The sequence below is a fragment of the Malus domestica genome, chromosome 06 (genome assembly GCF_042453785.1).
Source record: "Malus domestica chromosome 06, GDT2T_hap1".
NCBI classification, from domain to species: Eukaryota; Viridiplantae; Streptophyta; class Magnoliopsida; order Rosales; family Rosaceae; genus Malus; species Malus domestica.
This window is the reverse complement of record NC_091666.1, coordinates 1,812,894-1,826,499: the sequence shown is the minus strand read 5'-3', so window position 1 is coordinate 1,826,499 and position 13,606 is coordinate 1,812,894. Positions and strand designations below refer to the sequence as shown.

At 34.2% G+C, this 13,606-nt stretch overlaps 1 long non-coding RNA gene across 1 annotated transcript; it reads left to right on the top strand.

Annotated features, from left to right (window-relative positions):
• Positions 1 to 10,301: 10,301 nt before the first annotated feature.
• Positions 10,302 to 12,027, top strand: LOC139197169 (uncharacterized). Its single transcript, XR_011582304.1, has 3 exons — positions 10,302 to 10,580; positions 10,954 to 11,012; positions 11,826 to 12,027. It is a non-coding gene; the product is annotated as an uncharacterized lncRNA (long non-coding RNA).
• Positions 12,028 to 13,606: the final 1,579 nt, after the last annotated feature.

The following is a 13,606-nucleotide window of genomic DNA, read 5'->3' as shown; positions in this document are numbered from 1 at the left end:
GCATTTGACTGGACTCTTCAAATCCAAGTTCATGCTGCTGAAGACCTCTAAGTTTCGAATGCTCGGAGGACTTAAAAGTTGGTTGGGAGTGGCAACCGGCAATAGTGTCACTCGGGCAATTTCAAGGAATTTTTGTTGATTTTATCGACCCAACCGGTTGCAAGCCATACGCACAAAAAGTTGTGGGCAGGAGAGAAAATCTGTTTAGCGGTATTGAGCCCAAAATTGCTCAAACGAAATTTGGGCCCATCTGAGAGCTAGAGCCAGTCCATGCTGGAGCATAATGTTAGGGAAAAGTAACCACCCAATTTAGTGTTAGTTTCGAATTGCTTTTTTTTTATTTTTAAAATTCTACTCAGAAGCATTTTTAATAAAAGTGCTTCTATTAGAAGCCTAGTGAATTTCTAATAAAAATGCGAGTGCTATCTGGAAACAAGTTTTTCCCCTTCAAGTGTTTTTTGGAACCTAGAAGCACTTCTTTTTCTTTAAATCATATTCATAAGCGCTTTTGGTGATCTGAAAGTATTTTTAGTTAATTTAAAAGGACTTACCTAATCATATATGTTGTTTTTATTTCATTTATTTAGTCAGATCATTGGAAACAGAATAGAATGTGTGTACGAGAAGAAAAATGTGTGATTACAATTTCTCTAATTACTAGATTCCTTGTTTACTACTAATAATTTACCCCTCCCCTTGAAAAATCCATGATTCTGCCGTGCGAAAGAGACCAGGGAAGATTCTATGGAACAAATAGCTAAAGAAATTATCATTGTTTTTGGAGTGCATCGCTCGGAAGTTCATAAGTATGCGCATAAAATGCTCAAAGGGTTATATGTTTTTATTTTGGTTAATTTCCAAGAGGATATGTTGGTCGGCCTTGTACATTAGCGTATGGGAGGGAGCTTATATACAATAAGAAGATCCAGAATGCCGTCCGTAACATGGTCACACACACACTGTTGGCATTTGTCCTAAAAGTAGATTAATGTTTGGAGAGAGAACATGAGTACGATGTAGTATATTACGTGTTATAATATAAGGAGTAACGTTTCACTAATCATATATTTGTACCATCATTTTAATAGAGGTATGACCCACCAATACATGTGAGTTTCATTTCTATTAGAGAGATTATATAAATATATAGTACGGCTAACATTTTTGTAATATAAGTAGACGGTTCTAGCTTTTAACACACTCTTCCTTATTTATGATCATCAGATTGAATAAATTATTCGAGTTTCACAACCAGAATTAAACAGAAAATGTAAGAAATTAAAAATAGTGTGTAAAAGTCGCTTCCTTCTCAAAAGTCCTCTCTTCACTTCTATTATAAAATACAGTGTACAATCTTATATTATAAAATACAATGTACAATTTTATAATATAAAATAGTATACACTCTTGTGTTGCAGATACATAGAAAAATCTCTCCAGGGCGAAAAGGCCTTTCTCTTTCGTTGCCACACACAAACACATGCAGATGCACATGCAAATGCCGTATGGAGTGCGAGATTTGATGGATGCCAAAAATAAGCATGTTCCCTCCCACTTTCTCTCTTCCGTAAAGTGATCTCTCCGGATCTCTTTCCTCCAAAACCATCAAATTAAGTGATTTGGACTCTTGAAATTTGATCTAACAATTAAAGATTATTATAATTTTTAAAAGTTTTTACTAACTTCTTTGTTTCTAATCATTTGATCAAATTTCAAATGCTCGATAACTTGATTTGGTGACTTTGAAGGAATCTCTTCCATCTATAATTTATTTTTATAATATTATATATAATAAGTCAATTTACTCAAAATAGCGACATGTCGTGTTAATAGACACACTAAATCAGTCCGCGTTGAGTTCATCAAGCTGCATCACCGACTCTTTGTCCTTACTTTCTCCTTCTAATCCTTTTAAGCCTTGATTTTCAATTTGGAGGGCCCCATACCATGTGACCAGGTTTCTTCTATCTTTTTCTCTATCATTTTTGGTGATAATGTACAACTCTAATCTTTTGAAAGACCCATGTTATACGTTGTAATTTAATAATTTATAGCCAAATTTCTGTTAAGATTTCATAGTCGAGTCAGTGGTCCATTCTTAGTCACATCAATATTGTCTTAGCTTAATAACATGCACAGCCTAACAAGTTTTGCGTTTCATTATAAAATTCCTCAGTGTTAAGATTTCATAGTCGAGTCAGTGGTCCACTACTAATTACATCAAGGAAGTGAAGTCTTGCTTCATAGTTTAAATAACTCTTGTCCTCTCCCTCATATTGCCGATTGGTTTTAGGAGTGATGCTCACATTCCAAAACAATTGAGTTGACAAACTATACCTACTTCCCCAAGTAGGGAACATCAAACGAATAGCTATACGATTTATCTTAAAGGTTAGTGTTATTCACATATTTCTTTTTACTTCTCACACACTCTTGTTAATTTTTATTCATCAATCTTCTTCCATCCATTTGATCTGATAGTCGAAAATTAAGAGATGTGTGTAAGAAGTAAAAATAGGTGTGTAAATAACACCGCTTTATATTAAAATATACCATTAGGTTTCTCAAGCTTTACATTTACTCTTTTTTTTTTTTTTTTGGGTAGAACAACAAACAAATTGTAAATAACTTATTTGGTTTGCTAGTTTTGGAGTGGCCAACTTTTTTCATTAGGCAATTGGGTTGGCGACAAGCATAAATTTATAGCTAGTTGTGTTGGGCAAGTTGTAAATTAATCTGGTAGTTAGGATCTTTCTCTTTAACCGCTACAATTTTGATTTAAACTCTTCACTTTTTTCTCAGCGTAGATTAATATAAAATATTGATTGTAATAGTAGTGCTCGAGTTGCTAATACAATTTGTGTTTTAGCACAAAATAACATAGGAATTTGTGTAGCTGTGTAGGCAAATGTGAACCTACTTGCTAGACTGGAGTTCTAATATTATTCCCAAAGGAGAAGGATTGTCTGCCCTCCACTTTCGGTGCCCTCCTATTTTGTATGGTCACGGTTAAATTACGCAACATTTTATATTGTTTTTTTATAGATATAATAAGACAAAAATGAATAGTAATATAAAATGTTGACGTGGCTTAACCGTGATCACACAAACAGGAGGGCACCGGAAGTGGAGGGCAGACAATCCTTGTCCATTCCCAAATAGATAGGATAGTCCTTTTTTACGAGCAACTAGGATTCTCTCCCCTCATTTTTCCATCATCTTTCATCCTCTTCTCTCACATTCTTTTATTTTGTATTTCTCTTGCTATAAAAAATTAATATAAGATGTTGACGTGACCAACCGTGACCATTCAAATAGGAGGGAAGGGAAAAAAAGAGGGAAGATAATCCTACTCCTTTTACGAGTAGTGTCCATATATGAAATTTTTGAGTTTTGGTTTAGACAATGCCCTCTTGTTTATGCGCTATTACGTTGGAAAATATGTAATTACGTAGGGGTGAATCCACTTTGTAGAAAGGTGTGTTAGTTGACACCTTCAAGTTTAGAATTTTTTTTATAAAAGAGCGAGCTGCCTTTTTGACAATCTGAGATGTCACTGAAAGCTGATGTCCAGCTGTTCGATAAATTGCCTTTATGGGCACTGAATAGGGTAGCTGCTAGTGCCTTTGCATGCGTAGCTATGAGCATCTTTCCAATATGCTCACTCGGCATATGTTGAAATGCTCACTCAAAAGCTATCGACAACAGTCGACATGACATTATTTATAGTTAGATCATGAACATCTTATTCAGTATAGACATAAGTTATTATTAAGGAATGTCATGAAATTACACAATATTATAACGTTATAATTATTTAGACATAGTAACGCTTGTATTCCAATACGAAAGTTTACCTTTATATTATAGAGTGTGAACGATATAATAACAATATAAAAGTATGATATTATATTTGAACGTGTTTATATTACACTAATAAAATGATACCAATGAATTTTTATTAAATTAACCCAAAAAAGTTAAAAATTAGTTTTCTAAGTTCAAAAACCTGATACGGAAGATTCAGATACTCAATTCGAGATACAAACCTTAATCATATCATTTTTCATTCTATTTAGTTGCCTTGCTGCAGGCAGGAGACTCAGACCAAAAATATAAAATTTGGAATCGGTCATTCACTGTAATATTTTACGATGTCAATTAACGAACTTCGTGGCCAAGTCAATGTTACTCATTTAAATGGGACAATAATTTAGTTTATAATAGGATGAAGTTCTCATCCTCCTTTTTGTATCTAAAGCTCAAAGACTTAGAAATTCGGGTCATTGAAGAAAGAGAAGGAAAGATCTAAAGCCATATTTTATGTGAGATGAGTCATAATATGAGCTATTGAGGACTGCATAATTTAAAATAAACGATACGAAACTCAGAATCCATTGATTCCAGGCACAGAGATTGGAAAAGAATCTCAATTCCTCATAATATGGTCCAAGGAATTGGTACGGCAATAAAGTTCTCACTACTTGCCTGAATGACCTTTTCTTTATTCTTCTTTATTTATCCCCAAATTAAGGATAATTCTATAAGCAAAGTATAACAAATACCAACGCAAGGAAAAAGGTCAGATCCCATCCAAACCAATGAACATAAAAGGGAAAAGAAAAGGTCAAAAAGGAGACTAACATGTCGGTGGTGTATTTTATATTTATTTGTTTGTTATAAGAAAAATAGAAATAAGTAGTTTAAGCTTTTAAAAGTTTGAGACTCGACTATAATTCATGCAATACATTCACTATATAACGGTTATACATACAATTAAACTGAGATAATACCATATATGACTGTGACATAATAACTATATTGCACAAATGCATGTATTGTAGCTAGTAACTAAAATTTGAAATCCCTAGCGCAATCCAAACTAACTAAATCAAAGAAAAATATAGCAATGGAGGGAATATTATATCCTCGAAGTGAAGTTTATTGACACCGAGCTCGATAATTTTTTCTAAAAAAGGATCAGATAGTGGTCAAGTTACGATAGTTTACCTTTTTTAGAACTAAAAAACACACATGGGTATTTTAACATCTCCAACTATCATCGTTTGATTCACTAACGACGAAAAAGAAAATAGAAGTGATGTTCACTACTTTTTATACCTTTTGTGTTCACGTTTTAGCTGTAAAAAGAAAATTAAATAAAGGAAACGTAATGTACATTCCACGTTTACAGCTAATTAAAACTGTCACTATTGCCTATTAAAGCTAGTGTCAAGCTGGAAGGTGGCATGTTTTATACAATCATTGGAGTGTAGCATAAACATAACTCGTCGAAAAGAGAATTATATAATACACACATATGTCGATGATTGGAGCAATAGTACCTGAATTTAAGTCTAAATGAATTTTTGGTTCTTGAACTGAAAATTTGTAAGTGTTGATTTGTGAACATGTTATAATGTTTATCAACGATTCCTTTGCGTAACTATGTTAGAACTATACGTCTCTCTTTTATCCCTTTAAACTACGTATTTTCGATAGGATATTTAACGATGTGGCTCAAAAAGACCATTGCCATATATTGTGACAAATTCAATGACCAGTATTCATGAATTTTTAGTTCAAGCATCGAAACTTAAGAACTCTCAAATTCATGTTAATTGAAATCTTATATATTGTAGTCAGTGTCCCCTTATCACAGAGGTAGAAAAATGTTGAGTCATTGCATTACGATGTGAGTTCGAGCTTCATTGACTCCTAATCTGACCAAATCGATCATTTGACCAAAAAAAAAAAATCTTATGGATCAAAGTTGTTTATCAATAAAAAAAATCCTAATGGTCCCAAACCAAATAATAGAAAAAGATCCCTTCGAGTAGAAGCAGGAATGGTATGGTCCCAAACATAATTAACTTTCAAGAATGGCCAAATATTAGTGATAAGAGTCGACCACAAATTCACTTCCTTAAACAACATGTTTCTAATATAAAAAAATATTGTCAAACAAGTTTATGGTTCGTTTGGAAATGGTTTTAAAATAGTTAAAAACGTTTTTTGTGAAAATATTTTTGGTACAATTCTTAGTAAAAATGTAAATGAATCTTGAAAAGAACTTCAATTGCTTTTAGAACTCAAAAATATTTTCTTTAAAAGCACTTTTAGTTAAGTGATAATGGATTATGATTAAGATAGTGTCCAAGTGTTGGATTTCATTCAATGTAAAAAAAATTGGGACATACCTAAGTAAAATCACCTAGGAAAAACTCGGGGAAGAAAAAATACGCTGCTCATGCCACAATACAACCTACATTATTGTCCTCAATTGCTTAATCATGAAAGGTAAAATTTACATAAAATGTGAGATCCATAGATACCCTTATAGACCGGAGAGATTTTTCAATGTGACTGATACACGAGGTGGTACATCACGTGTCACTAAACAAATTATGGGATATGTGTGCTAAATAGTTAATAACTTAAAAAATAAAATTTCTCACAATTCCTATTAAAACATGTGGTGTACCACTTGTGTTCCCGTCACAACTAAAAATTTCTCTATAGACAAACACCTTGTAGACTCATTCTGCATTTACAAATCTAATTATGTTGTTAATCAAGCTTTATATATTAATAAAGAGTAATTTGATTAACCCGTTATAGATTCGAATAGTGTCAAGTGTTCGATTTTTCATTCAATTTAGTAGAAAAATCAGTAACATAATTTGTATGAAAGGCACCGGATAAAAGATATCTAGAACTTTTGGTCGAGTCATATCTGGTGGGAGATCTAAGATCTTCGTCAAACGTATTTGATTATAAACCAGGGTGAGGGAACCAGCGGCGAAGTTATGCCTAAATATTCACCCTAGTCAAAATTTCATATTATTACTTCCCATTCTTAGTTACATCATCCTAAGTATCACTATGACTAGTATCTTATGAAGTTTATTAGGGGTATTATACATTTTTAAAAGTTTCACTTATAAGTGAGAGTGGTGACCAGTGGCGGATCCAGGAATCTTACCCCAAGGGGTCGCAGTGTAAAAGTTCAAATAAAAATTTAGGATGGAAAAACATATTGAAAATGAAATCATAGTACTTTCATTCATAATTCATAATGGAAACAATATTACAAACTATAATTGTCCACGACGAGGTTTCATATTTTGAAAACGAAGCATTATAGCTTCATTTTCAATACAAGCAAAAATATCTCTCTCAATATAAACAAGCAAACTATCACTCAACCATTGATCTCCCATTTTGTTCCTAAGTGGACCCTTAACAATATTCATGACAGAAAATGCTCTCTCCACTGAAGCAGTTGCAAAACTAAAGACAATGTAATGAGCAAATATACATAATTGAATACTTGATGCATCCTTGTCTCCACCATTTTTTTGCAAGATCACCAATCCCTTCCAATTGAGAGAAATCACTACTGGAACACACATAATGAATATAAATCTCAAGTTGATCTTCAAGTGCCAAACGATCTTCATCCGAAAAGTCTTGAGGATAAAATTGAGCAAGACAAAGTAACTTTGATTTATCAAAAGCTACAAATGAATCTTTCGGACTCAAACATGCCATACAAATAAGCAACTCGGTATTTACCTCATTAAAGCGATCCTCTAACTCCGTAATTTGCTCATCAATGACATAAATAAAAAGCTCCACACGATAATGATGACGATTTGTCTTTATTGGAGCATAACGCCTTGACCTCCCTGGAAGTATAAATGCCTCTTCCATGTTAGGAACATCAATATGATGTTTTTCACAAAAAGAAGATACTTCATCAACCAATGCATCGAACCCATTATTCCTCATCCAATATAGCTTTTCCTTGAATGATTTCACTAAAGCCATTGCATTCACAATTTCTTGATCTTTCCTTTGCAATGCTTGTGACAAATCATTTGTGAGTCCCAATATGACTTTCATCAAGAAAAGGTGAAACAAAAACTCAAAAGTAAGTATCACTCTCATTAACTTATTTGCTTCAGCCGCACTGTCATTGGGATTATCATCAATAACCATTTGAAGCACATGAACCACGGATGAAAACATAGAAATGATGCTAATCAAGGTACCATAGTGTGAGTTCCATCGTGTGTCACCGGCACGTTTGAGACTTGTTTCTTGATTTAAGCATCGCCCCGGTATAAGACAATCATTTTCAAAAGCTATCACAAGTTTCGAATGAGTTTTCAGTGTTAAAGTACAAGTTTTTTTTGGATAGAAATAGAATGTGAAGCGTGCAAATTTTGTATAAATTTATTCACCAAGGCATTTTGTCAAACACTTGGTGGGCTTGTTGTCGTCAACTAAACCACGCACATGTCAACATATGTCGACATCGAAGCAATCTGATGAGTGATATTGAGAGAATTTGATGAGTGGTGTCGAGGCAATCTATCGAGATATGCCTAACATACATTACATCCGACACTTGGTAGGCATAAAAGAGACCTCATAAGATCTTCACAAGCATATCTCCCAGACTCTAAATGGTCCTGGAACCACCTTTGTCCCCTTGTACATCCTCCCCTGAGTGAGAGGTCTTAGATCACGGTCAAGGGCGGAACCAAGTGCAAGACTACCTACAAATCAATTATTCCCTAAATTTTTTCATGTATTTTTCATTTTTATTTCAACTATATACAAATACACTAAAATCCGACTGTGAAAATTGAAATGAGGCATATTTTGAAGGGAGTTTTAACGAAAAGTCCACGGTATTGTTCACTTTAACGAAAAACCATATTTTTACACTAAAAAGTCAAACTTGATACTATTCACTTTACCCTTTATTTTGTTCTTATCATTAAAACTCAAAGTTTTCAAATCTTTTTCATTAGTTTTCATTATTTTGAATGGTATGATACATGGATGCCCATACATACAAGAATTTCTCATTAGAAATAATTCCTTAACGTTGTAATAATTGGTTTATTTTATATATATTTGTCTTGTTAAAGCTCGGTAAGCATAGAATGATTGAATGAGTTCTGCTGATAAGATTTAATGTAATCGTCAGAAACGAAAAATGATCCTTAACTTTCCAGCTAGCCAGCCTACTAGCCAAAAATTTCTCTAGCCCTATACCCGTCTACAGTCGACTCTCATAGATAATAAGTTTGATATCAAATTATTATCATTTATCTCATTGTATGACTAACTCAATTATCCACGTCTTTAATATAAATATTTCGTTGTATTAAAAAAATTCAGTTATAAATTTACATTTTGGAGCACATCTCTAACATTATCGTTGAGGGTCAACAACAAATCTCCATATCAAAACATTTGTTTAAGATTTTCTGAAACCGGATATTTTAAACAATGCATGCAAACAGCGTACGTAATAGTTTGGATGCATCTCCGACGAGGGATGGTATTTACCATCCGGTTTTGGAATATTTTGGTCTTGTAAGTTGTGAGTGCGTATTTGCCAAAACACCATACTCTTTGATGCTAAAATACCAAACTTCAATAATAACTTCTTCAGAAAAGAAAAAATAATTAAGGTTGACGGTGAATAACACTTGCCTACTCAAAAGATAAATAGGCATTCTTACTTGAAAATGTTCGTTGTCGATTCGTAGAATTTCATGTTTGTGGTTATAGTTGTTCATATTATAAATCACTTTATAAATATCATATTTGCAAAAAAATAATTAATTAAAACTAAAGTGACCAATAAAAACAAATGAATTAAATTGGTAAAAGAATTATGAACAATTTATGCATTTGCTACAATGTAACGACCCGTTCCCAATTTTTACAGTTTATATAATTTTAATAAGTGAATTTACAAAAATACCCTTTGAGGCAAAGACGTTGACTCTTGTTGACTGCCTTGTCATTTCACGTCAGACTCCTTTTCTTAGCATATTCTCGTAGTACTCATCGTTACGAACGCGTGGGCGCAAACAGAACGCAATTTGGAGTTATAACGAAGTAGATATTAACGTTTAAAGTCGGACGCATTTTAGTAAAATAATTATTTCTAGAAAGCTCTTTTTTTAGCTTAATCTGGAAAGCCACTTGTGTGGCCCAGATTTAAAGGCAGAAAGGATAAGCGGTGGAGATAGAGTATAAAGGAGAGAATGGAGGGAGGAGCCGAACTAATCAGAAAATGAGAGATGAGAGGGTGACCAATCAGAGAAGAGAGAAAGGAGGGAAATGAGGGAAGGGAGAAGGAGAGAACCGGCCAAACTCGGTTTCTCCACCTGACCCACCAACTTGACCCTCTCATATCTCATTCGTACGAACTCCGTTTTGGGTGATTTAGTGTCCATGGAAAGCCCTTGACAAGCCTTACATCTCTGGAGTGTTAGATTTCCAAATTTCTTACCCAAATTCACAAATCGAAGCCACAAAACCCATGGGGGCATCCGACGATTTTATCCTTTTTCCGATGACTCCAGCGAGTTTCACCTTCGATGATCACTACCAAAAGACTCCTTTCAACCCCAAGAGCAAGGCCCAAGCTTTAGTGGAGGCATCGAAGTTCGTTCTGATGGCGAATCAACAACTACCCAATTTTATGGGTTTCTAGCAGATTTTCATGAAATTGAGGCTTTTTTAGGCCAAATTGGCCTTAGTCACAGGTATGAAAATTGCTTCAATCATTGAGATCATAAAATTTGGTAATTTTTAGAAATAGTTGAATTTTCTGGCGAGTTGAGGCGACTGACCGCCACCTGCGGCGGCGCGTGGCCAGTGGGCCACCAATGCTATTTGTACACTAAATTGATATCCATATGATGTGATTTGAGTGTTGTGAATCTAGTTTGATTAAAGTGCGTTACTTGATAATTATATGAATTGACGATTCGACCGTTGGATCGTCACCAAACTTTGATATGTTATAATACGTAATATTTGAGGATATTAGAAACTTACGGATCTTCCCAAATAGGATATGTAAGTTATATGTTCTATTGATAAGAATTCTAAGACATGATTTGATAATTGTTTTAGGCGTCGATCGTTCGTGACGCCTTGATGTTTGTGCTAGGGAGTTGTAGCGCAGACTCCAGGTGAGTGGGCTTTTGGTTTTCTATATATACGTATATATGTTTTCTATTTTTCCCAGAAATTGTTTTAAATGGATTTACGTTTTTAAATGCCATGTCAATTACATTACATTTTAGTATATGCATTAGTATAGATATGCATATTATTGCATGATGCTGAGGACGACCAGGTAAGCTTCAGGTGAGTACATATTGATGATAGTGATTGCAATATGTATGGTTATGTTTAGATGCATTTAGTGCTCATTATCCTGCACCCCGGTGTTAGTGCTTCACTAGAGGCTTAGTACTTCACCAGAGGTCAGGGCCAGCCTTCACGTGATCGTTCACCTCTCGTACCATACGCTCACCTTGGATCTAAGGCAGGTGTCAGCTTGTCTTACAAACCACATTAGGTGGTTCCGAATCGTAAGTGACATGCGATACTTCGCATAGCCTTCACGTGATCATATCACTTGAACGTATTTATTTACACCCAGCCTGTTGTACAGACCACATTAGGTGGTTCCGACTCGTGTGCAGGAATTGGTTAATGAGTTATAGGTTCAGCCATACAAGTCACGCTAGGTGACTCCAGCTGGCATATCATTTTACATTGATTTATTTCACCTGGCTTACTTATTTTATTTCTGAGATACTTGACATGGCATATACTTGGTTTTCACTACTCTCAAGCATGATTTCTATATACATATGTATTATTATTTTTCGAGAAATTATACGAGTTTTACGCTGAGGGGTTATAATGTTTTCAAAAGGTTTTTACTGAAAAATTTATTTTCAGGCCCACTCACCCTTGTTTTTGCGCCCTTCCAGGTTTTAGCTGCCAAAAGTTCGTATCGACAAGGATTCTTGGCAAATCTCAGTATAGGTGGCTACCTCTGAGTGTATGATCCTTATCCACACTACTGTACTTTACTTATGCTCTGACGTCACGTGTGAAATGGGTTCATCTTTGCTTACAGCGCACTCTTGTCTTTAGGTACTTTAGGTTTAAATTTATTCACATTTTCCACAACATTATCCTTTATGGTTTCGTCACCTTCCAGGTGTTGGCCAGCACAACTTGATTCGGAGTCCTAGTGGACATTCCGGGTCAGGGTGTGTCATATAACAAAATGACTAAATGACCTTAATTTTATTTATTTTATGTAGAGATGACCTACAACTACAAGGTGATCATATGAATGTTTTAGTCATAAGCAAAAAGTTTTGTGATTCAAACATGAAAAGTTTTAAATAAGAGTCCATACTTATTGTTAAGTAGTCAAGCATTGTTCATCGACAATGGTGCTTACTGGTGTGGACATATGAAGATTTTCAGCAAAAAATGAGGACAATTGGTGGCAAGTTACGATTATCCACCTCTTATGGCCACATAGAGATTAAGAAAAATTTAACTATGTCTGCAAACACAGTCAAGGAGAATTTTGTTGAAAAGCTTCGCATGAAGATTAATTGATGGAAAGAATAAATTAATATGAAAATTATCAGAAAAGTTGTGATACTCTGACTCATGGCTGTCTTTGAGATTCGGGGGTCATATGCGAAATTTGTAAAATAAGCCCTCCTTAAGATAGTTTTAAGTTTTTTTGAAAAATATGACAATGTATTGATACTAGAAAACATTCACTTAAATCTAAACAAAGCCACTTTGTACTACGGTCTAGTGATATTCCTTTTCACTTGTAAGTAAGAGGTCTTAGATTCAATTATCGTCAAAGGTGAATTTGAACTACATTATTGTTAGCTCATTGTGAGGCTTAACCCACTCTCCTACCCTCTTAATGTAGATACTATCGTTTGTTAAAAAAAAAATCAAAACAAACTTTAGTACTCACTGATTGCATGTTTACAAATGTCTTTAATGATAAGTAAAAAGAGTTACAAACATAACATTCACTAAATAATCAAAAGCAATTTTATCTTAAACAACCAAACCTGAAAAAAAAAAAAAAACTTCAAACCTCTAACTTTAAAGTTTCACTTGAATACATAACATTGTTGTATAATAAAATTAAGAAACTGTCATTTTTAAGGATGCAATTATTAACACTCAAAATATCTCATTGTACTCCAAGTTTTTATATTTAGAAAAAAAAAAACTTTTATAAAGAATGCACAATGTAGTTTTAAAACGCTAACAAAATCAATTTTTGGATATAGAATATCATTACATAATGTTAGAGGGCAAAAATTTAGGGGCTCCTTCAAATTTGGGGCCCTGTGAGACTGCACATTTCGCTCCCCTCAACGTCCCCCTCTGGTCTGACTTCGTGCCTTTGAGTGGAGGGGGGCTTCAACTCCCCACCGCACCTAGTATTACACTAGTCAATAAAGTAATGCCAACTCTTCTCCACAACACACCAACAAAATTAGAAAATGAGATCAAGTGTTCGACAATGAAAACACAGCAAAAGGAAATTTATAAAAATTAAACCAGTCAATTTTTTTTTATTTTAAAATTTCAAAATTTTAAATTTAGTGACACACCCCGATCCGGAGGATCCAGGTGTGCTGGCCGTCACGTGGACGTGACGTAACCATAGGTGCGACACGGAAGCGAAACAACCACAAAAGTAAGCAGGAATTCAAAC